The 20,828-nt window shown below is 43.9% G+C and overlaps 1 protein-coding gene across 1 annotated transcript in view; it reads left to right on the top strand.

The window, feature by feature from the left end:
* TFRC (transferrin receptor) overlaps window positions 1–20,828 on the top strand; it is a 104,942-nt gene that overhangs the window by 24,265 nt on the left and 59,849 nt on the right. The window lies entirely within an intron of this gene.

The following is a 20,828-nucleotide window of genomic DNA, read 5'->3' as shown; positions in this document are numbered from 1 at the left end:
CAGCCTCCACACGGGCCAGCCCTGCCTATCAGTGCACCCACAGTGGCCGGCCCTGCCACAACAGAAGGCCCCACACAGCTCACATAGAGGGCATGCCTAGAACATACAGCTCTGGCGACCAGAGAGGAGTGTGCTGCTGGGCTCTGTGGGATGACTCCTATATAAGGCCACTTCTCCAAGATTGGGAAGTGTAACCAAACTACCCAATACATAGAAATAAAAGCAGAGAATTGGGCAAAATGAGGCAACAGAGAAGTATGTCCCAAATGAAGGAATAAAATAAAACCCCAGAAAAAGAACTAAGCAACATGGAGATAATCTACCCAATAAAGAGTTAAAAGTAATGATCACATAGATACTCAATGAACATTGGAGAAGAATGGGTGAACACAGAAAGAACTTTAATGAAGAGTTATAAAATACAAAGAAGACCAAATAGAGCTAAAGAATACAATAACTGAAATAAAAAAAAAAACACTAGAAGGAATCAACAGTAGACTAGACAGTACAGAGGAACAAATCAGCAAACTGGAAGACAGAATAGTAGAAACCACCCAAGTTAAACAAAACAAAAGAATTTTTAAAAATGAGGATAGTTTAAGAGACCTCCGGGACAACATCAAGCATACAAAGATTTGCATTATAGGGGTCCTAGAAGGAGGAGAGAGAAAGGGGCAGAGAACTTATTTAAAGAGATAATAGCTCAAAACTTCTTTAACCTGGGGAAGAAAACAGAAGAACTGAATAGACATTTTCTCAAGAAAACACACAGGTGGCCAACAGACACATGAAAAGATGCTCAGCATCGCTAATCAGGGAAATGCAAATCAAAACTACAATAACATATCACTTCACACCTGCAGAATGGCTTATCAAAAAGAAAAATAAATATTGGCAAGAATGTGGAGGAAAGGGAACCCTTGTGCACTGTTGGTGGGAATTTGTGCAGCCATTGGAAAAACAGTATGGAGGTTTCTCAAACATTAAAAGTGGAACCACCATACGATTTAGCTATTTCACTTCTGGGTATTTTTCCAAAGAAAATGAAAACATAATAATATACATAATTTAACATAATAGTAAACATAATTTGAAAAGATATATGCAGCCCTATGTTCACTGCAGCTTTATTTGCAATAGCCATAATATGAAAGCAACCTAAGTGTCCATTAATAGATGAATGGATAAAAAAAGATATGGTATGTATACAATAGAACAGTACTGAGCCGTAAGAAAGAATGAAATCCTGCCATTTGTAACAACGTGGATAGACCTTGAAGGTATTACACAAAGTGAAATAAGTTAGAGAAAGACAAATGTCATAAGAATTCACTTCTGTGTGGAATCTAAAAACCACAGCAAGTGAGCAAACATTACAAAACAGAAACAGACTCCTAGATACAGAGAACAAACAGGTGGTTGCCAGAGGGGAGGGAGTCGGGGAGGAGTAGAATAGTTGAGGACGATTAAGAGGTAGACTTCCATTTACAAAGTAAATGAGCACAGGGGTGAAATATACAGCATGGGGAATATAGTCAGCAGTGTTATAATACCTTTGTAGGATGACAGACGGTGAGTAGACTTATTGTGGTGATCGTTTTGTAATGTATGGAAATACCCAATCACTGTGTTGTATACCTGAAGCTAACGTAGTGTTTAGGTAAATTATACTTCAGTTAGAAACACCAAGTTTAGTGAAAAGGAAAGGAATGATAGATGCCACCTTTGGAATAGTGGGTACTTGGGTGGAGGGGAGAGGGATGTGACTGGGGACTTCAGATGCCTTCATATTCTCTTTGTCTAAAGCTGACTGGGAGGTGCATCGGTTTGTTTTAATTTCTTTTATAACATATAATATGTTATTTTTATCTAAGAAGTAACTCATAAAAAGAGAAAAATTTTAAAAAGAATTAGAAAAAAGATTTGGAGGCAAGGATAGACAACATTCTGAAGGAGTTTTGCTGTTGTGGGGAGGAGTGAAATGGGGTGATGGCTGGAGGAGGATGAGGGGAGTTTTCCCATTTTATATGTGAAGAGCTAAGTTCAGAGAGGTGGAGTGTCTCACTGAGGCTCACACAGCCCTCCTGGCTCAGCCGGGAGTGGCATCCAGTCCCTGGCCCCCGCACAATGCCCTTTCCTTCCCCACAGCTGCTGCCTCTTTCTCGAGGTCATCATGAGGGTCTTTGGACACAGGCCCTCAGATTGGTCCTCCTGCTCCTAGCAGCATTCCAGGACTCGGAGCCTTGGAGCTAGAGGGACCAGTGCCACCTCTTGACATACTTGACTGAACTTCCCTCTCATTTGTCCTCTTACTGTGATGGAATCAGTTTCCAGATGCGTGTATGCTTGTGTATCTGTTTTTTTATTCTGTATGCTGACGAGTGTTCAGAGTCTTCATGAGCAGTGAGTGCTCAGAACACTGCAGCCGTAGGCAGGCACCCTGCGTTGGAATCCTGACTGCATTTGCTATCGGTTTGACCTTCGGCCAAGTTCTTTAACTTTTCTGAGCCTAATCTGCAAAAGGGGGCTAATGCCTACATCCCAGGGTAGAATTGAGGACTGAGGGAGAGACGGTAGAGTGCCCAGCACAGAGCATGACACACAGCAGGTGCTCGGTGAAGGCAGGGTCCCTTCCCTGCCCCGTCCCCACTCCATTTCTTGCACAGGGCGAGTCTGGGTCTTCTCTGCCTCTGTTTGGCCAAGTGCAGACCATCCACCACATGCCTGCCTGTGCTGGTAATCTTAAGACCAGGTTTTACTGTAGGAAGAGGGTCTGAGCCAGTGTCCTGGAGAGTTTTCCTGGCTCCTCTTGAGAGCCAATATGTGGTCATGAGGCGGTTGTCACTGAGGCTGCCAAATGATGGCCCTGAGTGACCCTGCAGCTGTTCTGGAACCTGGCACTTAGTCCAGGGAGCTGGAGAATTTACTCTCTGCTGTGACCCCAGCCCTCCCTGGGGTGATGGCCTGGGGTGATGGCCTAAGTTCAGTTTTAGCTCAGTTCATCCATCAAGAAAAAGGAATATCACTCCCCTCTGCATGCCTCATTTTCTTCCATGAAATAACTGTTGGATGGGACCATCTCTGAGTTCCTGCCAGCAATGTAGATGCTAGACTTTTTGTAAGCTGTCAGACACGGGGGCCCTGTTTTACGTTGCTTAAATTCCAGAGCATTTAGTTCCTCAGCACCTGCAGGAGTCAAATCTAGCAGAAGTCAAAGGAGAGAAAGTCTGGGGCCCTCTGAACACAGGCAGGGACAGAGCACCGAGCACCTGGCCAGCTGTGCCCTGTGAACAAGAACAGGCTCGGCAGAGAAGGCCTCCATCAGCGTGTGGCCCCCATCGGCCTCAAGATACGCAGTCTTTGCCTCAATACCTTCACTTCTGGGAAATGAGTCTACTGAAATGCTCAGAAAGATGAGTAACAGTATATACATAGAGATGTTTATCTTAGTACTGTTTAAAATATTGAAAAACTTTATAAATAACCAAAATAGTTAGAAAAAGAAGACTAATTGAATAAATTTTTTGTCTCTATGAACAGATAACAGGAAGCTATTAAAAATCACATTATAGGAGATTTTGGAAATACTTATAATACGTTAAGTGAAAAAGTAGCATATGTAATTGTATCTATTGAATGATATAAACTACAGATGGACAGATAGCTGTGCATACATGTCAATGTTCAAGATAAATATATCATGTTATTAGAGGCAGCTGTCTCTGGGTAGTGGGGTTATTGGTAATTTTTATTTCTTTATGAGTTTTTATATGTAATATATGAGATATGTTATTTACATCTTTACCTCTTTAGACTTTTCTATAACTGTATGATTTTAAATAAATATTTCTTTTATATGCAGAAAAACAACAAAGTGTCATTAAAATTTTTATTTTTAATAGTGGCAAGTTTTTTTAATATATATTTTTATTGAAGTATAGTCAGTTTACAATGTTGTGTCAATTTCTGGTGTACAGCATAATGCTTCAGTCATACATGAACATATGTATGTTCATTTTCATATTCTTTTTCACCATAAGTTACTACAAGATATTGAATATAGTTCCCTGTGCTATACAGTATGAACTTGTTGTTTATCTGTTTTATATATAGAAGTTAGTATCTGCAAATCTTGAACTCCCAGTTTATTCCTTCCTACCCACTTCCCCCTCTGGTAACTATAAGTTTGTTTTCTATGTCTGAGTCTATTTCTGTTTTGTAAATAAGTTCATTTGTCTTTTTTTTTTAGATTTCACATATAAGTGATATCATACAGTATTTTTCTGGTTTGATAATTTTCTTTGGTACTAGCTTGGTTTCTGTCACTCTGTTCTATGCTTTTGATTTGTGTACCGTTTTTTTTTTTTAATTTTTATTGAGTTATAGTCAGTTTACAATGTTGTGTCAATTTCTGGTGTACAGCACAATTTTTCTGGTTGTGTACCCCGTTTTTCAAGTATGTTAACCCCTTACTGTATCTATTTGCTTTAAACTGATAGTCATTTGCTTTAAACTGACAGTCACATCCTAAAAAGAATGGAGAAAAAAATAAAAGAAGAGAGAAAAAGATCTATTTTCTTGCTCCCATCTCCCACCTTTTATGATTTTGATGTCTTTTTTTTTTTTACATCTTCATGTTTATTCTCTTGCAACTCATTGTAGTTATTGCATTTCCAATTAAGATTGTCTTGTTTCTGTAGCTTCCTGCTTCTTTTCTATTTAGAGTAGACCTTTCAACATTTCTTTTAGCATAGGTTTAGTATCACTGAATTCTTTCAGTTTTTGCTTGTCTGTGAAATTCTTTCTCCTACTCTAAAGGATAGTCTTGCCAGATAGAGTATCCTAGGTTGCAGCCTTTTCTCATTGAGGACTTTCAAAGTATCTTGCCACTTCTTTCTGGCCAGCAGTGTTTGTGTAGAGAAATCAGCTGAAAGCCTTATTGGGGTTCCCTTATAACTAACTCTTCGTTTTTCTCTTGCCTTTAGAATCATTTCTTTGTCTTTAATTTTGACCATCTTAATTATAATATGTCTTGGTGTGGGTCTATTTGGGTTCTTCTTGTTGGGGACCTTCTGTGCTTCCTGTACTTGGATATCTGTTTCCTTCTTTAGGTTTAGAAAGTTTTCAGTCATGATTTCTTCAAATAGCTTTTCAATCCCCTTTTCTCTTTCTTCTCCTTCTGGGACTCCTATTATGCATAGACTGGCACACTTTATGTTATCTCAGATTCCTTATATTGCTTTCATTGTTTTTTACTTGCTTTTCTGTCTGCTGTTCTGATTGGGTGATATCTGTTATCCTGTCTTCTAAGTCACTTATTCATTCCTCTGCATTATCTGGTCTGCTTTTGACTGCCTTTAGCTTGGCTCTTATCTCAGCCATTGAGTTTTGTTTTTAATTGGCTCCTCTTTATAGTTTCTATTTCCTTTCCATAGTATTCTCTGTCTCTATTCATAGACTCTCTTATTTCTGTCAGTGCTTTTATCACCCCCTTTTTGAAGTCATGATCCAGTAGACTGTCGAGGTCTATCTCATTGTTCATTCTTTCAGGGGACTTCTGTTTTTGTTTTGTTCTTTAAATTGGGAGTGGTTCCTCTGCTTCTTCATTTTACTTACATTTCTCCATCTACTGTGGTCTTGAAGGGCTATTTTTTGTTTGTTTGTTTTTATTTAAAGTGGGAGTGTTCCTGTGCAGACTGTGTTCATTTAATAGCTTTGTTGTGAGGGCTGTTCTTAGTATGGATGGTTGCCACATCTTCCATGTGTGTTGGCTATTATCCTTTTGATTGGGGGTGTGGTTGGTGTTGTGGGGATCAGAGCCTGCCCTGATTGTTGTTGTTGAGCAGGGCCTCCTTTTTTGTTCTGTGGTTGTCACAGCCTTGACAGGGGCCAGGTCTGCTTCCCTGTTGCTGGAATAGAGGCTTCTAGACCCGTTTCTGAGCTGTGGTGTATGGTAGGCAGGGTCGGAGCACTACAGCTGGGAAGAAGAGTCGCTGAGTGTACCTCTGCAGATGTCCCCTGGGAGGTGCCCTCTGTGTTGTTGTCTGTCACTTGTTATGTGGGCTTAGAAAGTACTCTTTGTTGACGCTGCCTTTGTCCCTGCCTTAGCTGCTGGAATGTCTGCCACCTGCTCTGGTTCTGAACTCCAGGAACCACCAGCGCAGATCTGCCAATGTCAGGTGCTAGGACCCACCGTAGCAAGTATGCAGTCCCACACCTGAACCTGTGGTGCACCACAGGGTCAGTGCAGACCCCAGCCCCACCTCCACACAGGGTGTGGTATGCCGGCCTGTTATAAATACTAGTACTCGCCCCTGCCATGTGCCAGAACTCCACTCACTGCCAGAGGCGTGGGTCTACAAGGGTGCAGAGAGAGCAGATCCACCCTCTCTGCCTGGGGCTGTAAACAAAACTCAGTCCCACCTGTGAAGTTGCTAGGCCGCTGGGTATGGATTCAGCTTTCAGCCCAGCCCATAGCAGCAATGGCTATGACCAAGCCCCACCTCTCTTCTCTCGAGAACACACCAACCGTGGAGGCAAGCAGAGGAATCCGCCATGGCACAGCTGCATTGCACCCCTCCCCTCAACGTCACCAGCAGTGGTGCTTTTGTATGGGGGTCCCAGGCTGTTCTGTTCTGCACACACCCCAGCCAGAGCTCACACTGCCCTCCAGTCCCCTGAGGCTGCCTCTGTGCAGTGGGCCCCAGCCCTCTGCCCGGGCTCCTCACAGATCTCCAGCAGCCAGTCCCGGCAGTGTCCCTGCTGACTCACATCTAAGGCTGAGGACTGCAGGGACCCTCCATACCAGTTTCTCTTGGTTCTGTCTCCCAAGTGGCTGCCACTTTTTCTTCGGAGCCTCAGAAGCTCTGCTTTCGTCCCTGCTGACCACTCAGCTGGAGAGGCGGTGTCCCAGCATGAGGGTGCCTTTCTTCCTATGCCACTCCCTCCCTGCAGGACTGCTCCCACACCAATTTTCTTTTTCTTTTTTTCTCTTACTGGATTTTGTGAGAATCCTCCTGTATTTCAAAGTGAGAGACACTGCCAGAGTTCAGTTGCTCTGTGTGATTCAGTGGGTTTGTACGTGTAATTCTTGGTGTATTTGTGGGAGAGGGTGAGCTGTGGGTCCTACTCTGCCACTTTGGCACCTCTGTGGTAAGTATTTTTAATAATGGGAAAATACATATAACATAAAATTTAGCACCTTAACCATTTTTAAGTTAGCCATTTTAAACTGTAGTGTTAAGTACATTGACATTGTCATGTGACCAAACTCCTGAACTTTTTCCATCTTTTTTTTTTTAAGAACTCTTTTCATCTTGCAAAACTAAGACTCTACCCATTGAACAAAAGCTCTCCACACCCACCCCTGGCAACCACCATTCTGCTCTCTGTCTCTATGAATCTTACTACTCCAGGTCCCTCATGTAAGTGAACACATAGTCTTTGTTTCCATGTGGCTGGCTCATTTCACTTAGCATGATGACCTTATGGTTCATCTATGTCATAGCCTGTGTCAGAATTTCCTTCCTTTGTAAGGCTGAATAATATTCTGTTGTGTGTATAGACCACATTTTGTTTTTACATTTGTCTGTCAGTGGACACTTGGGTTGCTTCCACCTTTTGGCTATTATGAATATTGCCTCTATGAACATGGATTTACAAATATCTCTTCAAGATCCTTCTTTCAGTTCTTTTGGGTATATACCCAGAAGTGCAATTGCTGAATCATATGGTAATTCTGTTTTTAATTTTTTAAGGACCTACCATACCGTTTCCCACCAACAGTGCACAAGGGTTCCAATTTCTCTACATCCTGGTTAATGTTACTCTCTGTTTTTTTATTTTTTTAATTTTGTTTGTTTGTTTTTGTTTTGGAGAAAGTAATTAGGTTCATTTATTTGCTTATTTATTTGAATGGAGGTACTGGGGATTGAACCCAGGACCTTGTGTGTGTTAAGCATGCACTCGACCAGTGAGCTACAGCCTCCCCTCCTGTCTTTTTTTGATAATGGCCAAAAAAAAATGTCATTTTTAAAATTGAACTATAGTTGATTTACAATATTGTGTTAGTTTCTGGTGTACAGCAAAGTGATTCACTTGTACATATATATATATGCATATTATTTTTTTATTCTTTTCCATTGTAGTTTATTACAGAATATTGAGTATAATTCACTGTGCTATACAGTAGGACCTTATTGTTTATCTATTGTATATATAGTGGTTTGAATCTCCTATCCCAAACTCCTATTTATCCCTCCCCCATTCCCTTTCCTCTTTAGTAACCGTAAGTTTGTTTTCTATGTCTGTCAATCCATTTCTATTTTGTAAGTAAGTACATTTGTGTCATATTTTAGATGCCATATATAAGTAATACCATATGAAATTTGTCTTTCTTTTTCTGACTTACTTCACTTAGTACGATAATCTCTATGTCCATCCATGTTGCTGCAAATGGCATTATTTCATTCTTTTTTTATGGCTGAGTGGTATTCCATTGTATGTGTATACCACAGCTTCTTTATCCAATCATCTGTCAATGGACATTTAGGTTGCTTCCATGTCTTGGCTATTGTAAATAGTTCTGCTATGAACATTGAGGTACATGTATCTTTTTGAATTGGAGTTCCCTTCAGATATATGCCCAGAAGTGGGATTGCTGGATCATATGATAAGTCTATTTTTAGTTTTTTAAGGAACCTCCGTACTGTTTTCCATAGTGGCTGCACCAAATTACATTCCCACCAACAGTGTACGAGGGTTCCCTTCTCTCCACACCCGCTCCAACATTTGTTATTTGTAGACTTTTGAATGATGGCCATTCTGACTGGTGTGGGGTGGTACCTCATTGCAGTTTTGATTTGCAATTCTCTAATAATTAGCGATGTTGAGCATCTCAACAAAAGTGTTGTTTTTAAAAGAGGCAGGCCAAGTTGCAATGCTGCCCATACTTTCTGTGTGCCAGATGCTGATTCCTGGGCTTGGTGTAGAGAGGGTACACAAAAGCACATTACAAAGTCCCAGCCTCCCTGGAGCTTGTGGACCAGCCAGGAGAACTGCCCTCACCACTCAGGATCTCCCCTGGAGGTATCTGGCCACATACCCTAAACTCATTTCAAAGGAAAGGCATTTAGGAAGGCCCCGTGCCAGAGGAGGGTTATAACCCGCTCTGTAACCATGGGCTGTAAAGGTGTACATGAGGGCCTGGCTTGGCAAGCACAGCAGGATTAACCATGGCACACTTACAGCTTCTGGCATCACTACCAGGAGGATGCCAGGCCTGGCCTTAGGTCTTCCTGGCCTGGTCTGTGGGGCTGAAGCAGAAGGAGTGGGGCTGGGTTGCCTCCAGTCAGAGCTGCTCCCAAAGGCGTTGCAGAGAAATGGAGGTCCCCAGGCAAACTGGGGCGTTGACAGGGATCTGTTGTTGGACTCTGAGGAGGGCCAAAATAAGTCATTAGTGGACAGCAGAGCAGTAGGCAGGAAGCAGCCAAGTCGGCCTCCCAGATAGTTGATACCCAAGAATGCTCCACAGCACAGAACTTTCTGCATTTGCCTTGAAATAGCTGAGGGCAGGGGGATGGCCTAGCTGATGTCTAAAGGGCCCAACCAGCCCAAGGATGTCACTTGCTATTTCACTCTCATACTAATGCCTATCGTAAATATTTATGTGGACAGTACAGCTTATTATATGTCCTATTTTGGTTTCTGTCCCTGGCATCTTTCTCTGAGACCAGAGAGTCCTTGGAACTTCCTTTATTTGGGATTGTTAGCATCAGTGGTTTGTGTCCCTTTTCCTGGTCCCTGAACCTTCTGCGGGTGCTCTGAGGTGAGGCAGAAGGCATAATGAAGTACAGGCCATTGTCAATGGCCCCTGGACTATCATGGAACAGTTCTTTCTCACGCTGGGGAAATTAGCATCCATTTCAGCTTGTGGAAACCCACAGTCACCTCTACCTCTGGTGACTCTCACCAGACAGAAATGACTCTCCCAGGCAGAAGTAGGGAGCTGTGACTCATGGTCCCATCTCCCACGGGTCTGCCCTGTGCCCAAATTTCGCAACAGCAGCAGCTGTCCTCTAAGCAGGATCTGAGGGACCAGCAAGGGGTGGTGGGTGGCAGTAGCCAGGGCTGGCTGCATGGGTATGTGACCTGTGCAGTCACATGGGGTCCTGTGCTCAGAAGAGCCCCACTTGGGTTTAAGGCTCTGCTGTCACCAAAATTCTTAATTTTAAACAAGGTGCCCTGCAAGTTATGTAGCTGGTCCTGGCGGCACCTCTTCTGCACCAGCCCTAGAGGACTGCTTCCCAGGGCATGAAAGACAAGACCATGCTGCACCCACACAGCCTCTGCCATCTCTGAAGTCGCAGCAATTTGAATGATCACAACACATAATTGTCACTAGGCTCTGCCTTGTTTTAGACTTCTTTGACTGCATGTGCCATTCTGCAACTGGACTGTAGATTCCTAGGGCGAGGGCCAGGCCTCCAAGCAGCAGAGTGCCAGGCACTTGGCAGATGCTCAATAAATGCTAGTTGAAGAAACTTCTGAAGATGTCAAGTCAGGTCAACTTTTTTAGGGGCAAAGGAAAACAAAACAGATGACTCCTGATTATAAAAAGTTGGATTTTGTCAGGAAAGTCTGTGGGAAATTATGTGATCTTGGCTTACGCAAAACCAGAGCTGGTCCACAGCTGCATTTCCCCATTGCTGCATCTCTAGAAAGGTACTGATGTTATCCAACAGCGGTGCTGTAATCCATCGTCTCCTATTTAATCCTACAACCTTTCGAGGTCTGCGAGGCTCAGAGAGCCAAGCAGATTGTCCATGGCCACACTCTGTCAAGGAGAAGAATGGGGATTTGAATGCAGGTCTGTCTGACTTCAAAGGCCTTGTTACTGGTGCTTTAATCCTGGGAAAGGCCAGAGACAGTAACTGAGTAAAGGAGGGGTGGGACAGCTTCCTATAAGGAGCAGTCAGTTCAGCACCAAGCAGCAACGGAGTATCCGGATTAGACCCTGTAAAACCTTGACTCAGTAGTGTTCCTGCAAAGTGTGATGTGAAAAATGTGGAACTAGTCTTTCCTGCCTGCAGGAGGGGAGAGATAATAGCATTGACCTCATCGGGGTGCTGTGAAGATTAACTGAGACAATTAGTCGTGGCTGAAATGACTGCATCAAAGGACTAGACCTTGGGGTCTTGAACTGCCATTCCCAAAGCAGAGCTTCACTGCTTTCTGGAGATTGTTTCAGCTCTATTTTGGAATATTAATTTAGTCTTTACAAAAAATATTTGCCACTAAGGGTCTTACTTCTTGACTTGGTGGTCTTCCCAATACCCAATTCCCCTTTTTCCTTACTAACAGAACCCTGATTTTATTTGGGGCAATTGAATGTCCAACAAGCTAAGCCCTGGTCATGGTAACCCAGCCCTCTCCTTTCCCAGCCTGCCTGGTGGCTGAGGGAGACCACGTGACCAGTTTTGGCCAATGGGACTTAAGTGGGAGGAGCTCCCAGGAGAGGCTGCCTGGTGCAGTTCCTTTGTCTTCCTTCTTTGAAAAGGTTCCTGATTTTTGGAGCTGCGGTAACTATACTTCCACGGAAGAAGGCCAGGAGAACCACAGAGATGCCAGCCCTGACACCCCTGAGCACCAGCCCCCACCCACTTTCAGATATTTTATTTTGTGAGACAAAGAAGCCCTTGTTTGTTCAAATACCTGCAAGTCAGGTTTTCTGTTGCTTGTAGCCACGTTTACTCTTGATTGACGTGTGGCATTTCCTTCTGCTTCACTCTGGTGTGCTGTGGGAAGGATGCCCTAAGGGCCTCGAGGAACTCCCGGTGCTGCAGTGTTTCTCTCCTCTCCTTATTCAGACTTTTGTCAGGCCTTTTTGTGCTCTTGGGGCCTTGGTGACATTCTGGCCTTTCTCTGACCACCGAGTTTGCTCTGTTTTCCGCTCATCTATTCTGACCTCCATTTTCCGTTTCCTTTGGTTAATCCCCTCCCCCCAGAATCACCTTCCTATCACGTGTACTGAGTCAGTGTCCTCTCCCAACATCATGTGGCACGTAAACAACACACATGCATCTACAAGCCCGCACACACACAAGTCACACCCCCTGCACCTCTCTCCTGGCCTCTTTGTCTTTTATTTTTGTCTTCTTGATAAACTGAGAGCCACAGAGCTGAAATCTAGTGTCCTGATTATGCTTCTGTCTGATTCCATCTGCTCTGGCCAGATGGAGTGCTCTTAATCTGCATATAATTTTAGAGACAGGAGAGGTTGCCACGAGGACCGGACACCACCAGCCGCACACAGGGAGCCTGTCCATTCTCCGCCCCGCAGCTGTGCCCAGCTGGCCTACCCGAGGGGCCTTGCCAAGGAACGTATGAGAACAGAGCCTCTCCCGGGTTCTCAGTTGAGTGCTGACCCTGGAGATCAGAGCGCCCAGGACACCCTGAGGGCTATTTGGGGATACTTCCCTGGGCAGGCCCAGAGCTGGCCTGAGAGGCTGATACTTGAGAGAAGCAACTATTTTCTTCTGCTTAGACTCACTCAGACTGAGGATGTGCTGCGCTTCTGGCTGAGGAGGTCCTGACCCACTCCAGTCCTCAGCTCTCTCCAGTGCGGGAAAGGGGGGATGGCTTTGCTACAGGAAGGGGTGAGCCTACAAGGAGCTTTTGGCGGGGGTGGTGCTCACTGCAGGGGACGAAGGAATGGCTTTCTTTCTCATGGGAATGCTTTCTCCTTGGGAACTGCCACCCTGCCTGGCTGAGCTGCAGGGAGCAGCCCCCACTGTGTGGGCCTGCCCTGGGGACCCACAGCTCTGGCTCCTCAGCCACACTGAGATGCCTCCTGACCCTCACTTGGTAGGAGGTCTGAAAGCTCTCCTGCTTCCCCTACTACTCCTGCCCTGAAGCCACCTCTCCTGTCCTGGGGAGCCTTTCTAGGTGGCTGGGGATCGGTAATCAAGGCTTTCTCCTGGGTGTCAGGAGGCTGCCAGCTCACAGGCTCTCCCCTTGAGCTCTCCTGGCTCAGGTGGGCTCAGCCTGTGATCTGCCAGATCAGGAAAGGGGTGAAGGGAAGCGCACCCCACCTTTAAAGATCCCAGACCTGAGCGGGGTCTCAGACCCCACTGGTGGGGGGGATTCCAGCATGTTTTGGAAAGAGGCCTAGTTCTAGTGACAGAGGCCTGAGTCGAGACGTGGCGTCTTGGAATCTCAGCTTCCTTCTTGTGGAAGTGCTCCAGGAACCACGGAGCCCGCGGAGGAGGACATCTGCAGTCAGCGGGTGCTTCTCTTGTCCACCTCCACAGGGTGGGGCTCCCCTCCTCTTCTATTCCCTCTGTAGGCCCTGGAAATACTTCCTTGTGGAAGCTTCACACACATCACATCAAACACAGTGGAACATGCCTACAGCCCATAGTAAATTTTTTTGCTGTCAACTTTTGGAAAGAGTTTAAAGCAAGTTGCTTTATATATTATTTGGCTATACGCAACTTACTGAGTTTTAACTGGCTGACTTTTCAGTAATCATGGTGTTTATTGGAAATTCTTAGCAAGTGAGAAAAGCTACAAAGGGTTCTAAATGTAGGGCCATTGTCTTGAATTTTGAATGAGTTAATGTGTAAGCCAGTTGGGAAATCATTAGCAGTTTTGTGGGAGTAATTACACATGAAAATTGCCAAAAATGACAAGTCAGTGTAGTGTTAATTCATAGCTCTCTACCCTTGAACTGATTTACTCCCAACCACTGAAATTGTTTGTTTTAAATCTTCCTGGGTGATTCAAATGTGTAGCCCCTGATCTCCAAGAAATTCAAAGCTGAGAGTCCACTGAGATGGGCCCTCACAGGGGCTGTGGCCCAAGGGGAACCCAGATTCAGTTCCATTCCCTCAGGAAGGATGAATCCCTGCGGGAAAGAGGGAGTGCTCCCTTAGGGAAGTGCCCCCTTAGGGAAGTGCCCCTGGCCTCCAGCCTCAGGTCTTGTTCTTGGTAAGTACTAATGTAGATCAAAGACTAGTCAAACAGGGTTTAACCACTATGTTTTTGAATTTGCGCTGTAGTCAGTTGGTTTGTCTTTATTGTTTTACTGCTGCCATTTTATTCACTACCCTTCAGTTGATTTATTGAATTTATTTTACTTCCCTTTTTATCTTTCACTGTTAATAGGTCCTGTTGGCAAGCAGAGGTGAGGAGGGCTGGGCCCAGCTGGGAGGAACTGAAGGCCAGAAGCAAGCTCCTGGGGCTTTGCTGGGCCTTCCTGCCCCTGCAGCAGGTGGCCTGGGGGACGTCCTTGATCTTTTTTTTTTTTCAGGGGGCGGAGGTATTTGGTTTGTTAGTTTATTTTTGGAGGAGGTACTGGGGATTGAACCCAGGACCTCCTGCATGCACTCTACCTTGAGCTATACTCTCCCCCTGGAAGTCCTTGATCTTGAACCCAGCCGGTTAGGGTCTGTGGGTGGCCTCACTTTCAAAGTGAACTCCTGGGGCTTCTGACCTTTCCAGCTGAGGAAGTCTGTGAGCCCAGGAGGCTTCCTCAAAGCCGCTCCTGATCTGCCCTCCCACCCCCGCGCTGCTGCAAGCCTCCAGCTCTCAGAAGCAGCGGAAAAGGGGACAGGAACAGGGGTCTATCAACAAGGATAGGGGTGGTCAAGCATGGCAAGTTTGACGGTGGAATACAGCAGGCCAAAGGAACAAACCAGATTCATGTGTTTCAACAGGGACAACTCTCAAAACATACTGTGGAGGAAAAAATGCAAGTTGCCAAACTCTGGGTGGTGTGTGATGCCATCTATGTGAAAGAACCCCCACAAACACAGTACATGTTGTACAGATTTGTATATAAATAAAGGAATGGAAATGTCTACATTTTCTTAAAGTTCTGGAGCATACACATCAAACCCATAAAACTTAGTTACCCCTGGAGGGGTGGATAGGATGACAAGGATTGAAAGTGTTGGACAAAGAAACTTTAGATATAACAGTAATATTCTAATTTTTAAAAGAAAACTCATTTATGTATGTAAGTCAACCTATTTTTAAAAACACCTAAACTTCTTTTGGTAAAGGCAAAACATAAAGTGTGGAGTTGGAGGGTGTGGGTTGAAGCCCTGCTCCACCCCTTGTTACTCCGTGCCTGCGGGGCTGTTAGTTTACCGCTTGCCTCCATTACTACCTGGGTGAATGGCTTAATAAAAAGAGTGACTCAGATAGGCTTTCTGAAGAATTCAGTGGACTGGTGGACAAAGATATATATATATCCTAGTTATAATTAGCATTTTGTTTTAAAAAACAATTAGAGTCTCAGTAAAGACAGGCTCAAAATAAAATCTAAGATCACTCCCCAAGGACAGAGAAAAGAGAGCGATCAGGAGAGCGGCCAGGATGGCGGAGTAGAAAGACCCTGGGAAAAGAAGGGAGAAAAGCAAACATTTACGATGGTTTTACTGCGCCCCAGGCTCTGTACTGGGTGTACTCAGAGTTCACTTTACAGATGTGGACCCTGAAACAGGTTCAGCGACGTTGAACAGAATCTTGCCCCGGGGAAGTTCTGGATTCAGATTTTGATTCCCCCAAATCCCAAACAGCTAACAGCAGGAGCAGCAGCAGCAACAATGGCAACAGCCACTATCACACTGGGATGTCATTTAATCATCATAAAGAAAAGTTTTATTACTCACATTTTACAAGTGAAGAAAGCGAGATGCAAGAGAGATGGAATAAGCTAGCCCTAAGTCCCAGGTCTGTCTCACTCCAAAGTCCAAGCTCTAAACCATGCTGCTCTGTGGCCTCCCTCCTCTACCCTACATCCCCTCTCTCCTCCCCTAGGAGATTCTGGCCTCCTCCCCCAGGGAGATTCTATCAGAATCTCAGAAAAGTGGAAAGGGAGAGGGTAGCCACGTACACCTGGAGGCAACCACTGCTCTAGACTGTATTAGTAGATCAGGTTGGCGGGTTTCTGGGGGTGGGTGCATGGAATCCCACGGCCACCTGGATTGAAGTATGGCTTCTTCAGACACAAGAGGACATGAAGGGGACGTGGGAGATGAAAACCGATACTGCTTGTGTAGTGGGTTGCATTGTGTCTCCTAAAAAGATCCATGAAGGTGCCTATATAGTGCCTATATAGGTGCCTGGTGCCTATATAGGTGACCCTATTTGGAACTAGGGTCTTTGCAGATGTAATCTAGTTAGATGAACTCAAACTGGGTCAGGGTGAGCCATAGATCCAACGACTGGTGCCCTGATAAGAAGAGGGAGATTTGGATGCAGAGATACAAAGAAGACACATGTAGAAGAAGGCCACGTGACGATGTTGGCTGAGATGGAATGATGCAGCTCTGAGCCAAGGAACATCTAGGATTGCCAGCAACCAACGGAAGCTAGGAAGAGGCAAGGAAGTAGTTTCCCCTAGAGCCCTTGGAGGGAACATGGCCCTGCTGACACCTCGATGTAAGACTTCTAGCCTCTAGATCTGTGAGAGGATGAATTTATGTTGTCTAAGCCACCCAGTCTGTGCTAATGTGTTCTGGCAGCCCTGGGAAATTCAAACAAAATGATTGCTCCATAGATGATTGAGCAATCACAACATATCACGTGGACTTGGGTAGTGAGACAAAGGGCTTGATCCTTGGCCCTAATTCATTTTATTATCCTCTTGGATGAAAATAAAGAGACTATCTGCCAATAAAATAGGTGGATTATGCAAAACCTGGAAAGGAGGCTAGTACTGAAGACAGGATTTAAATTCAGAAACACCTCAGTGAACTGCAATAATGGACCAGATTTTGTAAGTTGAAATTTAATGAGGACAAAGTTCTTTATTTAGATTCAAAGAACCAACTGCGGGGATGCAGAATGAGGAACCCCTGGCTTAATGATAGCTCATATAATAAAAGGTGTTGCCCTCAGTTGAGTATAATCCAACAGTACCTCATATAGCAGTCACTACAAAAGCTAGTGTGTCTTTAGGGTGCACTATTCTCAAGGAGAAATGAGACAAGCATCCCATGGGCCCCTGGACTAGTCAGGCCACGTCTAATGCTTTATTCAGCTCTGGGTACCACGTTTTAGTATTTTGACACTACTCAGTATGTAGGGGAAGAAGGCCAGGAAACTGAGGGATCCAGAAACTGTTATGCGAGGAAAACCAGGGGATCTAGGCTTACTTTCCCTGGAGATGAGAAGATGTGGGAATATGGGGCATATCTTTAAATGCTAACAGCTCTCATGAAGCAGAGGAAATGGGCCAGTGGTGTAGAGTTTGCGGAGAAGGTTCCTAACCAGTGGCTTCGGCACTGATGGTGAGCAGCCACCTCAGTCTTTGGGCACGGGGCACAACTGTTGGTTTTGCAGCATTTATCTGCTCTTTTTCTAATAACAGCACCCAGATTTCCATGGTGAGACCACTCCATCCCCACGTTGTCCATGGTTCCTGGGTGGGCATATGACTCAGGCTTAGCCAATCAGAGTGCTCAATCTTTTGGCCATAGCAATCTGCTCAGGGATGGGCATCTGACCCAAGCCAGATTACTGAGTGTCTATCTCAGGCATATTGTTGCAACTACTAGACAGAGACCTTCTCCTTCCATTAAGATAACGAAGCTGGTGGGATAGAAACCTGGAGATACTGGAGGCCAAGGTGGGAGAGGAGACTGCTTGAGAAAGAAATCAACACAGGAAGTAGGGCTAAGAAATGGAGACAAAGATTTCTGCTCGCATCATGTGAATGCCTGGATCCAGCCATTACTGATACAATTCCCTTTATGCTTTCATCAGTTTGAGTCAAGGCTTGGTCATTTGCAATCAAGTGTGAAATATATAATAAGACAGCTGCAAGAATAGCAAGCTGTCTGATGACCTCACACAGAAGGAATTGTAATGGTCGACATTTATTGAGCACCATCTATATGTAGAAATTGTGGTATATTTTTATTTAAAGTTAATTTTTAATAGAGTTATGCTTGTATATAGTTCAACAAGTTAAATATTTCTGTAAGGCTTGTGAAAAACAACTGTCTCTTGCGACTCAGATCCCATTTCCAATGCTTCAGAAGCAACCACTTTCAAGTTTTTCAGCTAATTTTTTTAAATTGAAGTATAGTCAGTTTATGATGTGTCAATTTCTGGTGTACAGCATAATGTTTCAGCCATACATATACATACATATATTCGTTTTCATATTCCTTTTTTATTATAGGTTACTACAAGATATTGTGTACAGTTCCCTGTGCTATACAGAAGAAACTTGTTGTTTATCTATTTTGTATATACTAATAAGTGTGAATCTCAAACTCCCAATTTATCCCTTCCCACTCCCTTTCCCAGTAACCATAATATTGTTTACTATGTTCTGTAGATAAGTTCATTAGAGTCTTCTTTTTTCTTTTTTTAGATTCCACATATGAGTGATACCTTATGGTATTTTCCTTTCTCTTTCTGGCTTACCTCACTTAGAATGATGATCTCCTGATCCATCCATGTTGCTGCAAATGGCATTATTTTATTCTTTTTTATGGCTGAGTAGTATTCCATTGTATAAATATATCATAACTGCTTTATCCAGTCATCTGTTGACATGTAGGTTGTTTCCATGTCTTGACTATTGTAAATAGTGCTGCTATGAACATTGGGGTACATGTATCTTCTCGAATTAGAGTTCCCTCCAGACATATGCTCAGGAGTGGGATTGCTGGATCATATGGTAAGTCTATTTTTAGTTTTTTGAGGAATCTTCATACTGTTTTCCATAATGGCTGCACCAAACTGCATTCCCACCAACAGTATGGGAGGGTTCCCTTTTCTCCACACCCTCTCCAGCATTTTTCATTTGTGGACTTTTGAATGATGGCCATTCTGACTGGTGTGAGGTGACACCTCATTGTAGTTTTGATTTGCATTTCTCTGATAATTAGCGATACTGAGCATTTTTCATGTGCCTATTGGCCATTTGTATGTCTTCATTGGAGAATTCCTTGTTTAGGTCTTCTGCCCATTTTTGGACTGCGTTGTTTGTTTTTTTCTTATTAAGTTATATGAGCTGTTTATATATTCTGGAAATTAAACCTTTGTCAGTCTCATCATTTGCAAATATTTTCTCCCATTGCATACATTGTCACTTTGTTTTGCTTATGGTTTCCTTTGCTGTGCAAATCAACTTTTTCAGCTAATTAAGAAATTTTTAATTGAAATGTAGTTGATTTACAATGTTACTTTCAGGTGTACAGCAAAGTGATCCAGTTATACATATATATACATTTTTTTTCTTTTCAGATTCTTTTCCATTGTATGTTATTACAAGAAATTGAATATAGTTCCCTGTTCATCTAATTTTTAATCTCTTGACTTTTCACTGTGGAAGGTGAGGATTTAGCTCGTTTTCACTCTCCCTGTGCCCACCACACAGCACACTTCCCATCCTTGCTTCCTCCCCATTTAGTTATGTTGTAATTTTGTTTAGATCAATTTCACTGTTTATATTTTTGACTATGTAAACTCTATTCACAGCTCATCTAGTATACTATGATTACTTTTTCTGGCATAACATCTTGTTTGCTAGAGTTAACAATTGTCTTCCATTTTTCATTTGCTTAGTAGTCTATATACTTGTTACTAATTCAACCCCAAACTCTTTCCCATGGATGCAAATCTCTAGTCAATATGTTGGAAACATTAGGTGGTCTGTCAGTTGCATCTTCCCTAACAGACCTTCTGATTGGCTCTGGTCCGGACCAGTTGCCTTGTTGGCCTTGGCCACAGCTGTTATCCAGGGATCTCTCCTCACCATCAGCTAGAGAGTCCCATTGCTTCTCATTTTATTGGCTCTTGGTTCCTGGATTCCATTTCTTCTTCTTCATGGTTTATTCTGTTGTTTTGCCAGAGCACATCCTCAAGTAGTTTCCTGGGAAATGGGTTTATGGGGCGTAAATGTTTGAGATCTTCTCTGAAACTGTTTCACACTCACACTTAATTGCTGTAGGTTGGACATCCTTTCCCCTCATAATTGTGAAGATCTTGTTCCATTGTGTTCTTGCTTCCAGAGGAACTATTGAGAAGGGTGAGGCAATTCTGATTCTGAATCCTTTGTATGAAACCTGTAGTTTTGCTTTGGTTTGGTTCTGCTTCCTCAAAACTTGTAGGATCTTCTCATTGTCCTTCATGAGCTGCCCCAGCAGATCTAAAGATAAACAAATCAGTCCCCAAGGAGCCCCCAAGGCCAATGGAGAACACACATGTGTTGGTTATCTTACTCTGTAACGAATTACCCCAAAAGTTAGATGCTTAAAATAACATGCATTTGTTATCTCACAGTTTCGATGGGGCAGGAATCTGGGCACAGCTTAGGGATGTTCCTGTAACTCAGTCTCCATTCCAAAACCAATCAAGCTACCACTAGGGTGGGCATCATCTCAGAGGCCTGACTGAGGGGAGTTTTGCTTCCAGCTTACTCACATGCCAATAGACCCACCTTACTGACAATTAGCTAGAGACATCTGTTCCTTGCTACATGGGCCTCTCCATAGGACTTCTCTAGAATGGCAGTGTGCTTCCTCCAGAGTGAAGGCTCTGGCAGAGAGAGAGGTGCTGAAATCAGGGGCACAGACATTCTTTTTGTAACCAACCCTAACTTTTGCCTTATTCTTCTCATTAGAAGGGAGTCAGTGAACTTAGTCTACACTCAAGAGAAGAGTATTGCACAAGGAGAAATACCAAGAGGCAGGGGTCATTGAGAGCCATCCTATTAGCAGCCACCTACCACACCAGGCAAATGGGTGATTAGGGCACGTGTGTTAAGTGCCGAGAGAGGCAAAGGCAGGTGCCACCTGAGGAGA

The sequence above is a fragment of the Camelus ferus genome, chromosome 1 (genome assembly GCF_009834535.1).
Source record: "Camelus ferus isolate YT-003-E chromosome 1, BCGSAC_Cfer_1.0, whole genome shotgun sequence".
Taxonomy (NCBI): Eukaryota; Metazoa; Chordata; class Mammalia; order Artiodactyla; family Camelidae; genus Camelus; species Camelus ferus.
The sequence above is the reverse complement of the archived record's forward strand: the minus strand, read 5'-3'. Positions and strand labels throughout refer to the sequence as shown.